This window comes from Morone saxatilis, unplaced genomic scaffold (genome assembly GCF_004916995.1).
Source record: "Morone saxatilis isolate NCDOM2014 unplaced genomic scaffold, NCSU_SB_2.0 Contig12, whole genome shotgun sequence".
Taxonomy (NCBI): Eukaryota; Metazoa; Chordata; class Actinopteri; family Moronidae; genus Morone; species Morone saxatilis.
Window position 1 is genome coordinate 21,151,863 of NW_023339674.1, and position 19,528 is coordinate 21,171,390.

Sequence of the window (19,528 nt, forward strand, 5' to 3'; positions counted from 1 at the left end):
GTACTTGACCTTTTTAGTCCATAGTCGATTTATTTTTTCACCAAATGCGATTTAAGGAATTGAGCACGCCACTAATTGCTTCGCAGCCTAATCATACTACTTTGAATCCTGTTGGTCCAGGTTTCACTTCCAGCAATTAAAGAATTATGAACCGCTGGCGAGTCTGGGCTGCGGTTATTTGATGGCGATTAGGATTCAATTAGAAAGTGTTTATAATGGCCGGTCTGTGCTGGGGTAAACAGGCAGCTATTTCAGAAATGCGTTAATCCCTCATCTTGTGACAATAATTAGCGAGTTTGATCCCCAGGCGGGTCACCGGTAGGTTTAGCTTCTGCTTTCATCTGCCAAGTAACGCCTCGGACCTTCAGACAGAGGCGAGCCGTCAGTAGGTCCAGGTCCAACAGAACAACATGTGTCAGTTTCTCCACTGACCTCAGAGACACACAAAACAAAAAACAAAAAAAGCAAGTGGAACAGGCCTTTTGGGCATCCCAAGTTTGAATAAGTCACTTTTTTTTGTTTATATTGCAGCTCTTTTTCTTTAAAAATCTACCAACCGCCTCATTATGGAGCAAGTGATTACAGCAAGCAGGCGACTGAAGCGCGCATTGAACTGTGAGGTAAAATGCAGTCTTTGAAAGAATTAGAAAGTCTTTAAAATCCAACCACAATAATAACACAAACCCAACATGTCTGTCACACAGACAGTAATTGCTATAATAAAGTGAATCCAGCGTTTGACAAGGAAGACGCACAGAGTTGTTATGGTACAGATAACAGTCGGAAACAAGAGAGAGAGAGGGATGGAGGGAGGGAGAGAGGGAGAGGGGCAGAGAGAGAGCAAACCAAGCGGAATGATGCGTGGCGCGCGCCCTCATCACACCATGCGAGCTCTAATATTATTTTTCCATAATTCTGCACGATAAAATTTCATTGTCTATTAAGTAATCCCACAAATGAGATCCTTTATGAGGCTATAATGAGGCCTAATTGCCAGGACTAGTGGAGCCACGTGGAAGGATTTAGGAAGCATTAAGCCGTCTGGTACTGAGCACAGGCTGTTACCTAGCCATTACTTTCATAATTCAAGGAGAAAATTAGTCCATTTAAGGGAAAAATCCTTTGATTCCCTTTATTCTGCTCGGGGTGACAGGGCTGCAGTTTTTTTGTCCGCTTCGGTTAAGAAGCCTTTGCAACAAATGGGCAATATCACTCACTGTTTAAATGTTAGATTAAAAAAAAAAAAAAGAATTTGAGAAATGTGTAAAGCTCTCAGGGCCCCACCTCTCACTTCCCTCTTCTTTCTCTCCAGTGTGTTGGGCCTTTTACTTCATAGTGCAGCAGTTACCCTCCACTATTCACCCCCTTTTCAAATCATGTTGATGGGCAATTAATCACTGGCCTATTCAGTAACATGAAAATTAAATTTAAACAGGGGATTTTAAAGTAAAAAGTTGGTTCTCCTCAGAGGTCGGTTAGTTTTTTCCCCTCAGTGGAAAACAACATTTCTAGTATGAGAGTCTGTGTGCAGTAAGTGCATCAAAGTTGGGGAAAAAGGTGTGTGTGTGTGTGTCCAGCTCCTCCCAGTAGTAAAAACACACAAACTTGTTAAAGTGCAGTGCTAAAGTTCCCCCCTCTCATTCACATCGCATCCCATGCCATATTATACCGTGAAGAAGTCCATTAATGTTTTGTTGAACAAGCGTCATTAACTTGTATCAACGCCTTTTTACAAACCTTGCATTGTTGTGCAGGGCCAGTCTGCGGCCCATCTTGGCCAATACAGTGGATGATTTGCCCCTTTATTAGTTACCAGGCAACAGATCCTGAATACCAAAACTCAAAGGAAACGCTCTGGTCCTCCATATAGATCTCAATGGCGATGGGGGAAAATGAACAATGATCCTGTGGACAACATAATGCCACGCAATGACTTTTCATTAACAATTATCTGGTTGATGTGAATAGCAGCTGCAGTGGCTACTCTCCGTCTCATGGTTTGCAGAGAAAAGGGGAGCGAGGGAGAGAAAGAGGGCTTGCCAGTGAATAGCATCCTGCAGGAGTTTAGGGGGTTCATAGACTCCATGAATGTGGAATCTAATTTATATCTCAGTGAATAATTAGGTTTCTATGCAAAAATGAGTTGGAAATAATTACATTTTAAAACGCCGTGACAACTTAGCCTGATAAACAAAGGAAAGCAGTCCCTTTTAATGTGGCACACTAGGAGTTTATGAGCTTTTTCAGTTTGCCGGTTGAGATCAATAAGCTAACGTTTACAGTTTGGTGCAAAAAATGAATCAGGAAACAACTTCTCTTTCATTATAGGACTGGTGTGTCGCAGCTCTGTCCTTAAAAAATGTCCACAAACTGTTTCTGTGATTGGGAACAGACAACGCTGTTAGGGACTGCAGCCCTCAGTCCTATAGAAAAGTAAAGTGACAGGCTCAGTGTAAGAAGAGGCTGCTGAACAAAGCCAGCGAGGGCCCTGTTGATGGCCTATAGAGATGTCCTGCACCAGGCTCCCTCTAATTAGGGAGACGCTTCTCAGTCTCACAGAGCTGCTCAGACCAGACACTCCAGACTGAAGTGTGCCCCTGCGCCAACGAGTGTGTCTGGATGTCCACACTCAACGCAGCATGTGTATGCGTCTGCGCTTTATGGCCACACACAATTAACGAGCCTCGAAAATGAGATAAACACCGACTGATAGTGACGCCGATCACGGTTAAGCTCCCGGGAGAAATGTCTTTATCAAAGCTTATTGTTCGAGCCCTGATTTGTCCCTCGGCCTCCTCTGTTGTTTCCAAAAGACTAAGCAAATGCCATTACAGAGGCAGCACAGAACAGCCCTTATTTCAATCTTTTCTTGCTTGAGTTGTCAAATAGTCCTGAGATTATTCCATCGTTTTTGTCATTGGAAGCTATTCCATTGTTGGTCACTTTGTAGTGCATGTTCTCCCCGCAGGAGTTATCAGCTGTAAGGACTCATTACTGTGCTCCTCACTGATTCCCAAGAAGATCAAGATGCTGCTTTATCCTTGTTAATGATTGGCCTTTTACAAGAACTGTTTGGGTTCAGAATGACGCTCTACACAAAAAGAACATTTCTACCACGGACATTTTATTTTTTAGCTCACAAAGTTGACAAATTAAAAACATTTACAGTTATAGATGGAAACCAATCACCTCCTTCCTGAACAACCTCAACCAAACCTGAAAGGTTCTCACCCCTCCTCTGCTCACGACAGAGAGATCCTGACTTCCCGCGAAACCTAAATCAGGAAATGTTTCCAAGAGTGAATGACAGGAGTCCCTCCACCCAGTTACCCCGACCAGTCTCTCCCTCAGTCTAAAGGAGGTGATATTGTAGCCCCTTTTTTCTCCCTTTGAAAGGGGAAATCCGCGGGATTGAGCTTGTGTGCTGGAGCGGAAGCAGACTGGAATGTGTGTCCGGGCCACGTCTTTTGTCGCCGGCCGGGGCCATGAATAGACATGGGCCACAATCTCTCTGTCCTCTGTTTATCAGACTGTGAAGAAGCAAACAAACCAAAATGTTTCATCCGCATGTTACAAGCACCTTATACCTGTCAATCACCGTTTTTCCCCCACTGTCTGATAGGATGTTTGAACTTTGTCTGTAAGAGTAACACCTGAAAATAAACCCTTAATCCAAAACAGCACATAGGAAACAAACATGAAGCTTTTTAGTTTTATAGCATCCTCTTTGCTGTTCTCCACAATCAATGCAAAATGTAGCCAATGAGGACAGTTGAAGGCTTTCATGAGTCCACACTGCTTAAACAGGGACTTTTATTTTTAAATAAATAATATTTCAGATTTATTTTTCTGTGTGTACTCTCTTCAGATTTAATATTGATTAGGAAAAGTGTCATGTTGAGTAGAGCTTGTCATTATGTTGATTTTCACTGTTGCCTGTGAGTGTCTCTCGGGCAGCTTTAAGGTCAAATAGAGGCTTTCAAGCTAATAGGAAAAGCTTACATGTTCCTTAATTGAGATGATGCCCACACATTTTTTCTATCTATTATTATGGATGTAGTGTTCCTCTAATGTGATTTATTGCAAGATGTTCACAAGTTTAAAGGAAGGTACAGAGTGAGCTGTCAGGATCCAGCCGCACTCTCAGACTTGGAGGCTTATTTTGCTCATTTGGACAATGAAGAAAGCATCGATCTGATTTTTCCTCTGTTTTTGTCGCCATCACTGTTACAACTGTTGGCATTTTGGCGTTCATTTATATTCATTCCACAGTTTTGCGAAAACACAAGGCAATGTAATTGAAATCCTCCTTGTATTTCTCGTGAATGTGTTCCTTCCCATCAGTGCGTGTGGTTCTCTTTATGAGAGGATTATCAGATTTATATATGTTAATTGGCAGCAGGCAGCCACAGAATGTCATTTACTGTCAGCAGTCTTAATTGTGTAACTCTCCCATACAGAGCTCAGACTAAAACTAAAACTTGCAGGAAGACATTTTCAGAATAATTTCAAAGTAAATAAGCAAATGTTCTGTTTTCTGCACCCGGCCAACAGTAGACATCAGTGGAGGGCATCACAAGGTTTGATAGCAGAGAAACTCATAGGGTGTTGTAAGCCTAGCAGAGCTTATTATACAACAGGCAGCTAATTGTGCTGTTTGGGGCATCACATGAACCGGCTGGAGTTGGTCGGGCAGCTGCATCCAACCTCCAGCTCAGTGAGTCGTCAGGCGTATAGCAGCGGCACAGAGACGCCCTCCACAGGAATACAGCCTAGAACTCTGTTGAATGTGTGATATTTACAGCTTTGTATAATTCATGTGATTCTGTATCAATGTGTGTAAATGTCCCATTTTGAGCTATTTTCAATTTTCTTCACAATACAACATGCTAAATATACTTGTTTAGTAAGCTAGTGCAGTCAAATTAGGATATGGAATATCAGTCATTGTAAATGTCTTAAATCTAAACTTATATTTAAATGCTATATGTTGTACTCGGAGGCACCTTTCCCCATTTCAGTTTCAGATTGAAAGCCTATTTTCACATTGTTTTAATGGACTTTGGGCGATTTATTCCTAAAAGGAAGATAAATAGAATCCATTATGAACAAACAAATAAAAAAAATCTATGAATAAATAAAATAGAATAAATTAAATCTATAAAGTGATCTGGGTCTTAAAAGTTTTTTAGACCATATTTAGGTTTTTGTGTTTTGTGTTTATTTATACTTACTGTATTATACTCACAGTCAGTATGGTTCAAAACAAATTGGACTGTTGATTAAGACATGACAAGATAGACATTTTTTTATTGTTGTTTTAAATCTACACCAATACCTTTTTTTTCAGGAGACATTTGACATGTTACAGTAGGAAAATCACTGTTGCTTTCTGTACTGCTGCTATGTGCTTTTTATACTATGACAAGTATAAAAGAGGTATTTCAGAAAATCAAACATTCATACGTCCGTAGCGTCCCTTAAATATGGTTTAACTAGTGGTGGAATTTAAGTGCTGTGTATATGTGTATGTATTTACTTCAGTACAATTTTGAGGTACTTGTTTTTTTTTTGTTTTTTTTTAATAAATATTTTTTGTACTTTTACTACATTTCAGGGGGAAATATTGTACTTTTTCCTCCACTCCAGTTATCTCTCAGCTATTGTTAGTCATTGTAAAAACTGATATATTAAAAATAAATATAATTTAAAAAGTAGTATATGTGATAAATATAACAGTATTAAAGTGGGAATTCTCTATAATTAGTACTTTTACTTTTTTTATAGTCTAGTATTCCGACTTTTATTTCAATAGTGCTCAGTACTCCCACCACTGGGTTTAACCTGGTTGTGGTCAAAGTATGAGAAAAAGAGAGCTGAGAGAAGTTTCTTTCACTTCTTTTCTTTTCATCACCCATAAACTCAATCTGCTTCAGTTTTACCACATCAACAAAGTCACATTAAGTAAAGATGAATCTTTAGCATACAGAGACCTTTTTTCCACTCCGCACACTCAGATAATAATATTCTATCATAACAAAATGCAAAAAATAAAAAGTAAAACTTGCTATACAGTAGTAAAATTGATTAGAAATCAATATTTAAGATCTGATTTTTACTACATGATTAAGGTTGTTCATGACCTCAACCACCTGCACAGCCTGTTCCATATAGGCTTTCTACCTTCTACCTAGTACCTACTTCTTCTAGTCATTCACACATTGGCATGAAATACACACGAATTGCTTCTGTAATCTGCATGTCATAAAACAAGCTTTTGTAAATTTTACATAAAGGTGCTGAAATTTGATGATCTGGATGCTGGAACAAATTAGTTTATGATTTAGAGCACTCAAACATAGATTTTTGTAGAATTATCCTCCAACAAAAATCTGCACCACCCTTGTCATTATCAGCCATTCATTGCACGACATTGTTTTTTATTTCTTTGAGAGCAAGTTAATTCATAGAAATGAAGTGTTTTGCTTCACGCTGCTTGCATTTCCAAGTGCAGTGGGCTTCCTTTTCAACGTATCTAGACGGTGGAGGTCAGGGCCAGGAGCGCCTGTCTGCATCGTCCCAACTCTGTGCCAACCAGATAAATGGAGAGGGTGTTTGTAAGCTGGCTGAGCTTTGTGTTTGCACAGAGTCACAACTTTGTATGGGGTTGAGGGGGAGTTCGGGGCAGCTACCAAGATTTGTATGCAGACTACATCGCTCAGTCACCCCCCTGGTCCACTCTATGTCCTCTCACCTGCCTGTTGCAGTAAATCATAGAGCTATCAAGTGAAGCGTGTTGATGGGGCCTGCACGTGCAAGAGCTTTGGTTGCACCTGTCGTGTCTGTGCGTGCGTGTGTGTGTTTGTTCTGAAGAAGTAAAGAAAAAGCTCTTTGCAAATGTTTTAGCTGTTTCTATGGATGTTTAATTCATCTTTCACTGTGTGTGATTCTTCCTGCAGGCCTGGGGGTCGTTGATAAGAGGGTTTTGGAGATTTGCCTAAGGGTTTGGTGAATGTGTCTATATATATGTGTGTGTGTGTGTGTGTGTGTGTATGCACGGAAGTAGGGATGGAAATAGAGGTAGCTGGGTGTCAAACAGGAGGTCTGCAGATGCCTGTCCGGCTGAGAGCTGCAAGGTCCCTCCCTTTGACAGAGTATCCATTCAGAGTCAATGAGCTGGGTCAAAGCCTGCACGTCAGGCTGCAGCTCGGCCTAGCACTGGGGCGGTCCAAGAGGTCAGTCTTATTCACATGGCGCTGTCATGCAAATGAACCCACCCACGCTTAAACAACTCTTGGAATTTTTATGTCTGCTCCCTGGCCTTTTTTTCCTCCATTTCCCCCTCTTTTTCCCTGCTTTCCTCACTCCCTCTCTCACTCTCCTCCTCTCCAAATCTCTCTCCCCTGTATTCACAAAGTCATTGACGAGACATTCAAAGCTTTTTAAATTGGCCAGCTTCATTGTGCCTCGACTAAAGTAGGGGGGAGAATGGAGAGAGGGAGAGTGTAAAGAGGAGTGGGCCTAAATATACTCCGGTCTGAAAGTAGTTAGATCATGTTCTTTTCATGGTCCGATTAGAATCAAATCGATCCCCCCGCCCCTCCTGACACTCCAAGGTTTGAAGAGGAGCGTCCGAACAAAGATTTCTTGGCGGAGACAGAGTGGAATGAATGACCAAACCTGAATGCTAAACACACTCTTAAAAGTCTCATTCTGAAGCATGACAATGCCCAAGAGAGTAAAATTGTTTTAAGTGTGAGTGAGGGATGTTTGTGTGGATGGAGAAAAGATATCTCTACAGTGAGGATACTGTAGGTTCATCTTTGGATGAGACCTGATCTACATATAAATCAGAAAAACACACACGAACTTAAGTGGAGGATCCTCACTAAAAAGGCTTTAGGCCTTGTGGTGATGAAGGGAAGGATTTTAGACAAAGGTGCTTTATCTCAAAGTAAAGTATCTCTTAATGAAAGAGTATTTTAGTTTAATCCATAATAAGTTTTCTTCAGGAGCAAAGTTACATTTACAAAGTACGAAGAAGTGGGTCGGGGTGAGGCGGCCGGAGGTTCGCCCGTGGTGTCCGATGACAGAGAGGACGACCGCTGGGCATCGTGACTCTCCTCTGGGGAAGGGAGGAATGGGCGGAGGGATTTGAACTTGGTGATACCCTTCCAGCACCCTCATCTGTGGTAATCATCAGTTTATTCTTAAAAAAAAAATGCTCATAGCTCTCTCATTTTAATGATTCTAAAGCAAGTAATTAAAGCAATATATATAAATACACAGAGAGCATAAATATAAAGCAACTGTAATTGAAAGAAACTAATAAGAAACTAAAATAAATAATAAGTATAATTTTTTTTGTCCACCATAACATTATGTTTTGTTTTGAGCTTTTCATTGCTGTCCTGTGAGAACCATGTTATCTACAAAACTGTTCACAAGGTACGAAAGACAGCCTTATCTTAAGCTTTGTTACAATGCATTTTTCCCGTAATCCAATTGCTATTTAGATTTTATTTTGCTTTAGAATAACAAAAAATTAAAATCTCACTCAATTAATCCTTTAGCTTTTCTGAAAAATTTTAAATCACCAAATTTGGATATATGTGGTTTTGTAAAAGTTAAATTAATGAAAAATGTAGCAGGCAAGTGTTGTGTGTTATTATGTGTTCTCTTACCAAGTCCGGGCATGTTCAGATCCAAAATAATGAGCTAAAGAAAGAAAAAATTGTTTTCAGTATACACTCAGTTGCAGGTTTACTAGGCACATATAGCAAAAACGAATGCAGTCTAAGACAACAGTCCTGCAATAAATCCTCCCTTTATGTGGCTTGTAATGTTCAGTTTTTGTTCAGAAGGTTTTAGAGAGGTATTAATTTAACTATACAGTCATTTTGGAGCCTGCAGTGCTGTTGAACTTTATTGTGTTACATTGACAAGTGTTATTATGATTTTCTCCAACCAAATTTGAACAGAAACATATCTCTGTTTAATGCAGTATAGTTACTGTTGTATTACATTAGTTTTAGCTATGGTGTATCTAATGAGGGTTGGAAACTGATATAATTACCACTAAACTAAAAAAGTAATAAAATCCTTATTCCCCAAACATATCATTGTTGTGTGCTCTGTAGTCCATATTTTTTATTGAAACCATTTACTGAAAAACTTCAAAATACAAAAATAAAAAAGGTAACAAAACACATAAAACCACATCAAGCACGGTCAAAGACTAGTGTGTTCTCCAGGCTCCATAGCTTTAACTACAGTAAGTGCAACAGAGAACATGTTATACATTTTAATCAGTCAGAAGTCAGAAATCCCTGCAGTCATTATTGGTCCTAATTAAGCATTGTGCAGTGAAACTATAGAGCTTCTTATCCATAATAAACTGTATAAGTGGCTCTAACACTGTATTATGGTATGGCCTTTTAAAGTAAATTATTTATAAACCTTTGTAATGACATTTTATTTTATTATATTTATTGTTTGTGCTATGCAGTTCTCCAGCTCACTTTTATTCATTTGTCCATTCAGACAAGCAGCTGCATGCTCATTCACACACACAGAACTTTATTTTAAATTCTAGTGGAGATCCCAAAGTTTCCAAAGGTACCAAAACAATAAGCTGAATTTGGGGGATATGAATATAGAAGGGTGGACAAGACACCATGAGTGTTTTAACCTGATGGACTGGCTATGCAAACAGTCAGTGTAAACATCTTATATCTTCAATGAAGAGCAATGATACAGAATATAGTAATATAGAATTCTGTCAGACAAAGTGTAATATGAAGCTGATGTGAATCAAGACAGACGGCCAGCCACGTAGAGCCGGGGTCTGCTTGGTTTCGGTTTTTTCCCCAAGTGCTTGCTCATGATGGGAACTGTAAGTTCTCTGAAAATAAACTAGACTACACTGAAGATAATTTTGTTATGATTTGGTGCTGTAGAAATCAAATTGAACTGAACTGAACCATCTTCAGGGGAAATAAAGGGGGAAAGTAGATGTTGAGGGGTTTTATTAACTGAAAATCTCTCCTTCTCCCATGCTGATGGTTTACATGTGGAACACAGGTAAAAATATACACCTCTGTTCTTCTCAGCGCACATTCTTTCATCCGTGTTTGCACTTTCAGCAGTGCTACAGTAGCAGTCTGCTGTTGTAGCGCGTAGCGTGAAGTTGTTTGTGTTCTGAATCCAAAATTGAAGCCAAACAACACTCTAGAGGTGGAGGGACGGAGGGGAGGGACCACCCTGCAGCTGCCCCCTTCTCTCTCTCTCACTCCCACCTCATCCCTTCATTCCCTCTCCTATTCATCCTGCAGCTGCAGTCTTTTGCCCCTCTCTCTCACTCTGTCATACAAAGTTTCTTCCACTCTCCCTCTCTCTTTCTCTCCCTCTCCCTCTCTCTCCCTCCCTCCCTCTCTCTCTCTCTATTTGTCCCAGAGACACAAAGATGGATGGAGAAGCTCCTGGAATGGGGTGCACAAAAGGTTGTGCCACAAGGTGAGCAGCCTCAGCTGCATACGGCCCAGTGCTGCCTTTTTTAGCTCCTGCGAGGCTCCTCACCCGGCTTGAGTATGCATGTGTGTTAAGGGGGGTCTGAGCGGCACAGTATGGCAACAGATGCTTTTGTTCGGCCAAAAGTCTGAAAGGGGCCTTGGGTGGGGGGCTTAGCAGTGTCAGAGCACAGAGTCATTTTTCTCTCCTTTTTCTCTCACTCTGCCTCTCTTTCTCTGTGTCTCCCTCTCCCCAGCTGTGCCTGCCGTGGCGGCTGAGCAAGAGGAAATGTGAGGGCAACGGCATGATGGAATACGTAAGTGGGGCGCGCGGTTTTGGCCTGTTTTGTGGGCGACTTCATTAAAGGGTCGTTTATCTGGCCTGTGATCCCATTGTCCTGGGCCTTCTTTATCAGCCCCGGTGTGTCAGGGGGGCGTAATTGGCCGATTGGCCACGGTCTGCGCATGCTGAGGTGATTTATAAAGCTGTGAATGGAGCTGACTCCTCTCCGGGCAGCGCTCCCTCTCCCATATAGGAGACACTGCACTGCAGAATAACACTGACTAAATGCAGAAGAAATGTGAAAAGGATGAAACGTCCCCAAAGCTCTTTGTGCAAGTGTGAAATCAGAGGCGTGAATAAAAGGGGTCTGGAATCACTCTTTCTCTTGTCATCTATGTTCTCTCACCTTTATACTCTATCTGACTTTGTTGTTTAACCTCTTTAGACTCTGTTCAACTCTCTGGTGATCACCCGCCTTTCATACTTTTTTCAAATTTTCATTTCCTCTATATTTCATCCTATGAAGCATGGCCAGAGTGTAACCCTTTTACCTGTCAGCCAATCACATATCAGTTCATTTTTGCTTCATTTTTGTCTTTTGATTTTTACCTTAGCTGCTCAAATATAACATTTGTATTCTGAGACTGAGGATTAAAGACTTTGTATTGGTAGAACCATGTGTTTTATTTTAAATAGATCACAATTTAACAATTTCAGGTAGTTGCATGAATAAAATGAACTTAAATTGAAATGAAAAGACATACGTAGTTTGGAGTTTGAGTAGTCAGCTGTGTTTGAGTGCAGATTTTGTGATTGCAGGTGGGAGTATTCTTCTGTACAGCACTTTGGTCAACTTTGGTCGTTTTAAAGTGCTTAACAAATAAAGTTGGATTGGATTGGAGTGAGAGCTGTCTTTATGTGGTCCCATGGTGTGTTGAGGTTGGCTCTTAATGACCTCCTAATTAAAGCAGGCCCTCCTCTCAATGGGCTGATCATGTAGTGGAGGTCAGAGGTCATTTACAGGGCTGCTGGTGGCCAGAGTTCCTCATCCATGCTAATTGCCCTCCAATATACACAAATGAACACATCATAATAATTCTGACAGGTAGGCATTAAGAGTGCATGTGCTTCCTCGGAGCATTATCAGAATAGGCTTTTTTCATATTATTACCTTTTTTTTGTATTTGAATTTTTTGTTGTTATTTCAGTTCAGTCAGAATGAATTTACCATCCACTTGTCTCAGTGCAAACAGAGACTGGCAGCCTCTCTCGGGGACTTCTGCATTGTCCTGCCACAGACACAGAGTTCATTAAGCCAGCCTGAGTGTTTGTCTAAAGGCTAGACGAGACAACTTAAATCCCAAGCAAGTGTTTGTGGACATGCAGATAAGGTCTACAAACACACACCAGTTACAGGAGCATTCACAGACACAGGCACGCACATATTTTAAGATTCATGCAGAAACCACTTAAGACGCAAGAAGATAAAAAATGTTTTCAAAAAAGTAATTTAATGCAAAATGTCTTCTTTAAAATAATAGTGTAACTTAAAACATGTTTAATGATAATTTGAAAACATTTGTCTTTGGTTACTACCTTCCACAGTTCTCTGAAACAGGCCACAGTGCTGCAGGAGTCTCTGTCCACAGGCGAGGGAAGGACAGGCGAGGAGGAGGGGCCTGGCTCGGGTTTAATGTAGCTGATTGTGCTCCTGTGAAAAAAGGAACAGTTTCTTCTGTGTTAATTTTCAATTTTGTTGCTGTCTGTGTGCCCAGCCTTTGTGTCCAATTCTTCTTCCCTCCCTAAACGGCACCACCACCCCTCTCTTTTTCTTTTCTTTTCACTTCTCCTCTCGTCAGGCCGTCTAGATTATGTTGCTAAGGAGATTTTTCTCTTTCTTTTTTTGCTTTTTTCACTGTTTCCCATTGATTTGGTGTTAATGCGTTTTGAATGCCCCTTGGTGTGTGCCGAGCGCTGGGGGGAGGAGGGAAGCGCAGGGTCTTGCAGAGTGGAGGAATTTCAATCTGAAGCGGTTAGGTGGGGGTCCGTGTGGGTTAAGGCCCAAAGAGAGGCACTCAAGTGAGAACTGAAGTGGTTTGCAGAGCCGAGGAACCTCTCAGGCAGCCACTCCCCCTCTTCTTCCCCCTCTCTTTTTCAGGGTCACTCCTTCATTGGCAGCCCACAGGTGCACTGTCAATCTTTCCTTTTCAAACCCAAAAACTAACCCATGAGTAAAACAAACATATTTTTCCCTTCAGTGCGAAAAGGGGAAGAAATGTGTCCAGCAGCTTGCATAGCAAACTAGATGCATAACAGTTTAAAGTTTGATACAAGTTGTGGTTTGGGGTCACAGTTCAGTAGGTTTTGTGTATGTGAGAAAACCAAAGATTACATTTCTTTTAAGAAAAAAAGGCTTTTAAGGCTAGTATTTATTGGCCATGTTCCTGCCCAGAATGGATTGGGTGTCGAAGGCATCTTCTTTTCACCCCAGAGGCCGCGGTTTTCTAGCCGCAATTAAGTCATATTTGTGCCTGAACTTAAAGGAACAGTCCGATCAGATCACTCTCACACTAATTAATTTTGTAATGGCTCTATGTGTTTTGGAAGGCACTTACAGACAATGTTGTCCTGACATTAGGGGTGCCAAATCGCTCATGTGGGTCATGCAAGATAACAAAGGATCTATTTTTCCATTTAGTTTGGAGGACTTGTTGTGTGATGCCTGCTCGTGAGTTGTCCATCACTGAGTATGGTCTCATGACTACTGGGATTAAACTCCTGTGGCTTTGGTTGTTATGTCCTGCTCTGAATCTGCAGGGCTAACTCAGCTATTGCAACTGAGTTTGCATGTTTGATGTACAGTAGGTAATCCCAGGCCCATAAACGTATACCTTTGGTTAAACAATGTCGACACACAGCTTTTTTCATTCACTGTTAATCCAGTGTTGTAATAGTTTACCACAAAAAAACAAACCCACTCCCATAAATGGAAGAGAGACTTTTCCACATCTGCCTTAGTGATTGTTACTTGATAATGATGATCATGTATATTTATTACATCAAGTAATATAATAATACATAATTTATTAAGCCCAAGTGAAGACAGCCAAAATTATTTTACCTTGAGTCCATTTTATACCACAGGAGTAAGAGTAATACATCTTGTTTACATCACACCTCTACATTTTCAATTTATTTCATTTCGTTTTCTCTCCCTCTTGTGTTTGGATCAGTATATAATTTGCTTACTCATCTCTCCCTCTCTGTAACTTTCTCTCACTTTCACCCACAGAAACACAAACACATCTGTCCCTGCCTGCAGCTGTATGAGAACTATCCTCTCATTATGACCTCTCAGACCATTTCATCTATTGGCATTTAACATAATTAGACAATCAAAGATTTGCCTGCAGCAGGCTTCTAGCAGCTGTATATTTTATTTGGCGTGCTTTTAGTGAGGCTCAGTGCAACATTACACGAGCAAACACTGAGTTAGCAGAGGAAACTACAACACTTAACCCATATCATGTACCATCGATCCTCATGGGCTTTCTCAGTTACCTACAATCATAGACATTTGCTGAAGGTTTGCTGTGTCTATTGTCTTTACCCATTACCCAAAAAGCCACATGGCAGACAGTCAAAGTTAGCCACTAGGTTGGATTTATATTTGCCAGTGTAACACAAACATGACTCCAAATAAAAGCTAATGTTGCTCTGCTAGAGGCTATAGAATTATGACACCATCTATGCTGAGATTGGCTCCCTATAAGTTTTACTTTCACTATGGAAGTCTCTCTGCTACCAGGCCAATTTACGAGACTTGTATATGGACTAAATGAACAAACCTGCTTTTTTTCCTATCGTTTTCTTCTAATGTTAACGTTATTTCCCTTTCCACCCCAACGCCAACTGCTGCTGTAGTTACTTGTTAGTGTAAAACAATAACGTCACTAAACCTGTTAAATTCAATATACAATTGTAACAGTTTCAATTTTCCTCTAAGAAAAACGGTAACGGCAATCAAGTCATACCACTTGCAAACACTTCAACCTGCAGGTAGGGGTTGCAAGTAATCAACAACTATGAAGCTAAAAACAAGGCTTACCCAGTCTGTTGCAGGCCACATGTTGAGTCTCATCTTGAACCAGCGCATCTGCAGATTCATTCATATGATATGATCCATTAGTTAGACACAATACAGGATGAATAAAGCCTTTTGAATTTGTGATTGTTTGTTTCCTGTTTCTAACAGACCTTTGATGATCCCTTACACCGTCCTTCAATCTTTCTCTTTCTACACTGAACTTTCTACAACCTATCAGCACATGTTCCACAGATTCTTTGCAGTTACATGTCTCACATTTATCTATATCTTTTTTTCATGTATAAAGTGACTGTAAGAGAGCTGGGAGCAACAATTGAGTAAGATTCAACTCGTATTTGTTTGGGAGGGGAGAGGAAGGTAAGGTATGGTTTTAAAGTAGTTTTAGATTAATTCAATATTGTTCAAATAGAGAAGTTTGGACTTTTTGTGCCATTTATTGTTTTCTTATTAACTTTATACAGTTAGGCACTGGGTTACAATACTATTACACTATTCTATACTCTTAAAACTTACACTATACTATAAAATATGAAAAAACTCAATTGAAAATGTTGTAAATTTCCACTGGTTGCATCTGACAGTTGTGGTGTTATTGCAGTAGGTGCTAAACCATCTATTGTGAAGACCTACACTCTTCTAGTCTTGTAGTACAAGACTAATGTTACAGGTGGTAGTTGGCTCTATGTCAATTAAACCTATTCTACCAGGGTCAGAGTTGACCTCTGACCCTAATTTAACTAACCCTCACCAGTGTACTACAAGGAGACACTCCCAGCTGCTGAGGCTTCTCAATGGCCTTTAACTAAAGGGGAGGAGAGTCTATTCTGTAGCAGCAGCCGAAGTACTACAATTATTCTTGTAGTACACTTGTAGGAAGTCACTTGAGACTGTTGTGTCAGCAGATAATAATTCAAAAGTGCATGGACAATGCACTCTCACTATGTTTTTCAAATAAAAATGGTGACAATTGGGAATGGTATTTTGTTTCAGCCATCATTTGAGAATAACTCTCATTTAAATTTAAATGTATCCAGATTTATTCAGCTTCCAAAAATAATCTTGATGTTGACATTCCTTGATGTGTGCTCTTCCTTCTGTGTTTATTTTCAGGCTTTGCTGGGAACCTCTCTGTGTAAACCAGTTTATTTATGCCTGGCCCGTTGTGTCAGCATAAATCACATAATGTGTGTACAGAGAAAAGAAAAAGACAAATCACCTGACACATTTCTGATTTGCTCTTTTATTTAAATAATGATGCTGGTTTTGGTAGGGGAACAGATGGATTTACAGATTACTATGCAGCTGTCAATTATGGTCTGCCCTGTTTGTTTTGTTGGTCTCTTCTTTGATTGGATAATGATACAGTGAACTGTAATGAGAGATATATATGAACAAAGAAACATTTTACTCTCCATGTACACCAGCAATTATCTCTCCATGCTTTGTGCCCGCTGATGAACTGTAATCTTTTGTCTGAACAAATATGGGTTTAGCAACATTTCAGAAAAGCACTCTGATAATTGCTCATCTCAGATCACAGCTACGCATCAAATGTGATGTTATGAGATTCAGCATGTTCATTGTGATGTCATCTCACAATAGGCTATGTAGTTGTGTAAGTAACTGCCTATGGAAGACCCTTGTTGGAATAAAACATTGCAAGTAAAAGCTGAAGGGAGCTCTGACATTTCTAGTATTTCTACTGTATTCTTGTATTCTCTTCACCAACATAAAACCAATATTAATACTTCCAAGATAAAAGCCTTGTGCATTTATAATATTCTTCACTTGTTCATTAGCTCACAGATAAATGTGGAGGCAGTTTAAATTAGATTTAAAAAAAACTTTGTTGCATGTTAATAAGTTTTTCTTTAGTAAATTGTACTTGTTGGAGTAGTTTGACATTTGGACACACTATAGTGCATATTCTATTCTTTCCTTCTCAAACTTTGAAGAGGTTGGTGGTCCGCTGAACCCAGGCCTGCTGTGGCTCTTTAGATTGAACTTTCTGACAGGACAATTATGGTCCAGGCCAAAACACAAATAAACAAACAAACACATGCTCACTGATATTGATGCAGTATATGAATATTATTATATATCAGTGAGGGAATTTTGTGATGACTCTGAAGACTGAATAATAGAAATTTATCGTGGTATATATTGGTATATACAAATTATCTAATACGAGATGACAATGTGACACTTCACAAACTGACTTTTATGTTGATACAATTTTTCAGCTTATCATCTTTACTTAAAGATTCATGTAAAGGTGGAACAAGATAGCAGTGTGCCATTTTAGTCACTTAATTGTTGTTGTTTTTCGATACATATTTTGGTCTTTATCTTTTTCAAGTAATTCTTTTGACTTTTAATTCTACTTCAGCTCTTATTTTTATAAAACAACTGTGTGGCTGGATTAGTTTAACATCTTTCACTGTATAAAACAATGCAGGTTTTCAGTGGGTGGATGGCGTTGACTGGAGTCAAGGTTAAATCCAATGCTGAAGTTGTCTTAAAGTTCTGTGGGAAACATAACAAACATTTCACTAATGTGGATGCCATTTGTTCACGGGCAATTCCTTACATACAGACAAAATTCACAAGGCAAAAAAGTTTACAGTTCCCAACATATGCATGCACAGGCTGTTGATGCCACCTGTTTTTCTTCTTTTTCTACACACATATTGGACACACACACACATGCAGTGCAACAGTAGCTACAGCAGCTGCAGTGGGGTGCTATCACTGGTCATGTCTTCATACGTTTGATCCTTTTTGCTGGGAGCTTTACTGCTGGAGGAGAAAAAACAGCAAAACTGAGCTAATGTGTGTCTTTGTCCTCCATGGGAGGGGAGAGCCTTTCTTCTCCCCAAGTACAAATCGCAAGACTTTGGCTGCATTCTCCCAGGACAGAGGGAGGCAATGGCAGAGAGAAAGATCCCAATCAGACATTGATCTGAACCAAACTAATCCCCCATTGGTGCCAATGTGACCTTAAAAAATCGGCTTAGAGCAGCTCGGTTAAACTGGACACGGTTTTCTATTTAAGTGGCCCCAGCACAGCCCACCCTATATTTGCCACCCACAGACATTAGTAGAAGAGAATTAAGACACATACATTCATAACACTTTTCATTACAGCAAGGGTGGGGCTGTGGGTGGTGTATCTGCCGCCCTCACACAGCGAAATAGCTCTACAAGCGGGATAAGCCTGCGGGCCTGATGAGAAGAGATGGGATGATATCTCCCATTTTATCTGTGAACCTCTGCTACCATTTTGTATTGTTGATGTTTTGAGTTAGAGATTTTTTCCCCCAAGTATGGAAATTGGAGGGCTTGTGTGCTGTGGGCTGCACACAGTGGATTTGGAAGTTTTTATTTCCTAAAATATATAGCTAGAAATATATAAATACTTATTTTTTTCAAAAATGCCTCACTCTGGGTATTAATCTTAGCTTTGACAAAGACATATTGGAAGCAAGGCGTTTAAAGTTGAATTGTAGTCAAAGGTCAAACTCAGCCTTGGAGTTGTGAGCTCAGCTGCACATGCTTCAAAGAGTTTTAAACAGGACTCTGATGGACAAACTATATAATGATGCCACAATTTTGAATCACCTTTTAAGCACTTTTAGCCATCCAAGTGGTCCAAGTTGCTCCAGACCAAAATATCTTAATAACTGTCAGATGGATTGTCATGGTCTCCAGAGGATGAATGCTACCGGCTTTAGTGATTCCTCTAGTCTAGTAAGTATTTATTTAATTTTTTTTAAAGGAAATGTGTTGGTATTTGATGGGCAACCATGAAATTTGGGTCAGATATTCATGTTCCCCTGAGGATGACTTGTAAAAGCACAGCTAATCCTCTGACAGCTGTACTGTGTGTTTAATGCCAATAAGCAAATGTTAGCATGCTAACACACTAATCTAAATGCTCAACATGGTAAACATGGCAGGCTGTATACCTGTGACACATCAGCATGTTAGCACTGTCATTGTTGCGGAGTGGTACTTTGTAACCCAGACTGCTCTGTGGATGTGTCATGTAATAGGCCTGTTGTGTATCACTGTGCACCCACAGACAGACCTGCATGTCAATATTAGCATGCCTATGTTTGCATTTAAATCGAAGCAGCACAGTTTCAATGTAAAGCTGTACACAGTTTTGTTCTAGAACATGTAGGTAAAAAAGGAGGCCTCACTGGTCGATACTGATAAATTATGTAATGAAGACATGATTCCAAATTACCTCAAGAACTTTTTTTCTCTACACTGGCCCTCCAACATCAAAATAAAAATCACTTTTATTGGCCAGGTATGTGTACACGTACAAGGACAAGACTTTGCATTGGTGCAGAGTACAAAGGATGCTGGAATAAATATTTTTGTGCAGGTATTTTTATATACCTGAGGTAGGTGGATATGACAGTATATACAATATGAACTGCATGCGTAGATCAGTTTTGTTTATGAATTTATGTTTTAAAAAGAAACTGAATTTCAACAATGAAAAATAAATGACTTATTTACAGCGACAGTGGATGTCTGAGGGTTATTACACAGGAATCGTTCCTGGCACTTTGTGTCTGGAGTTAACTGTTCAGAGTGATGGCCTGTGGGTAGAAA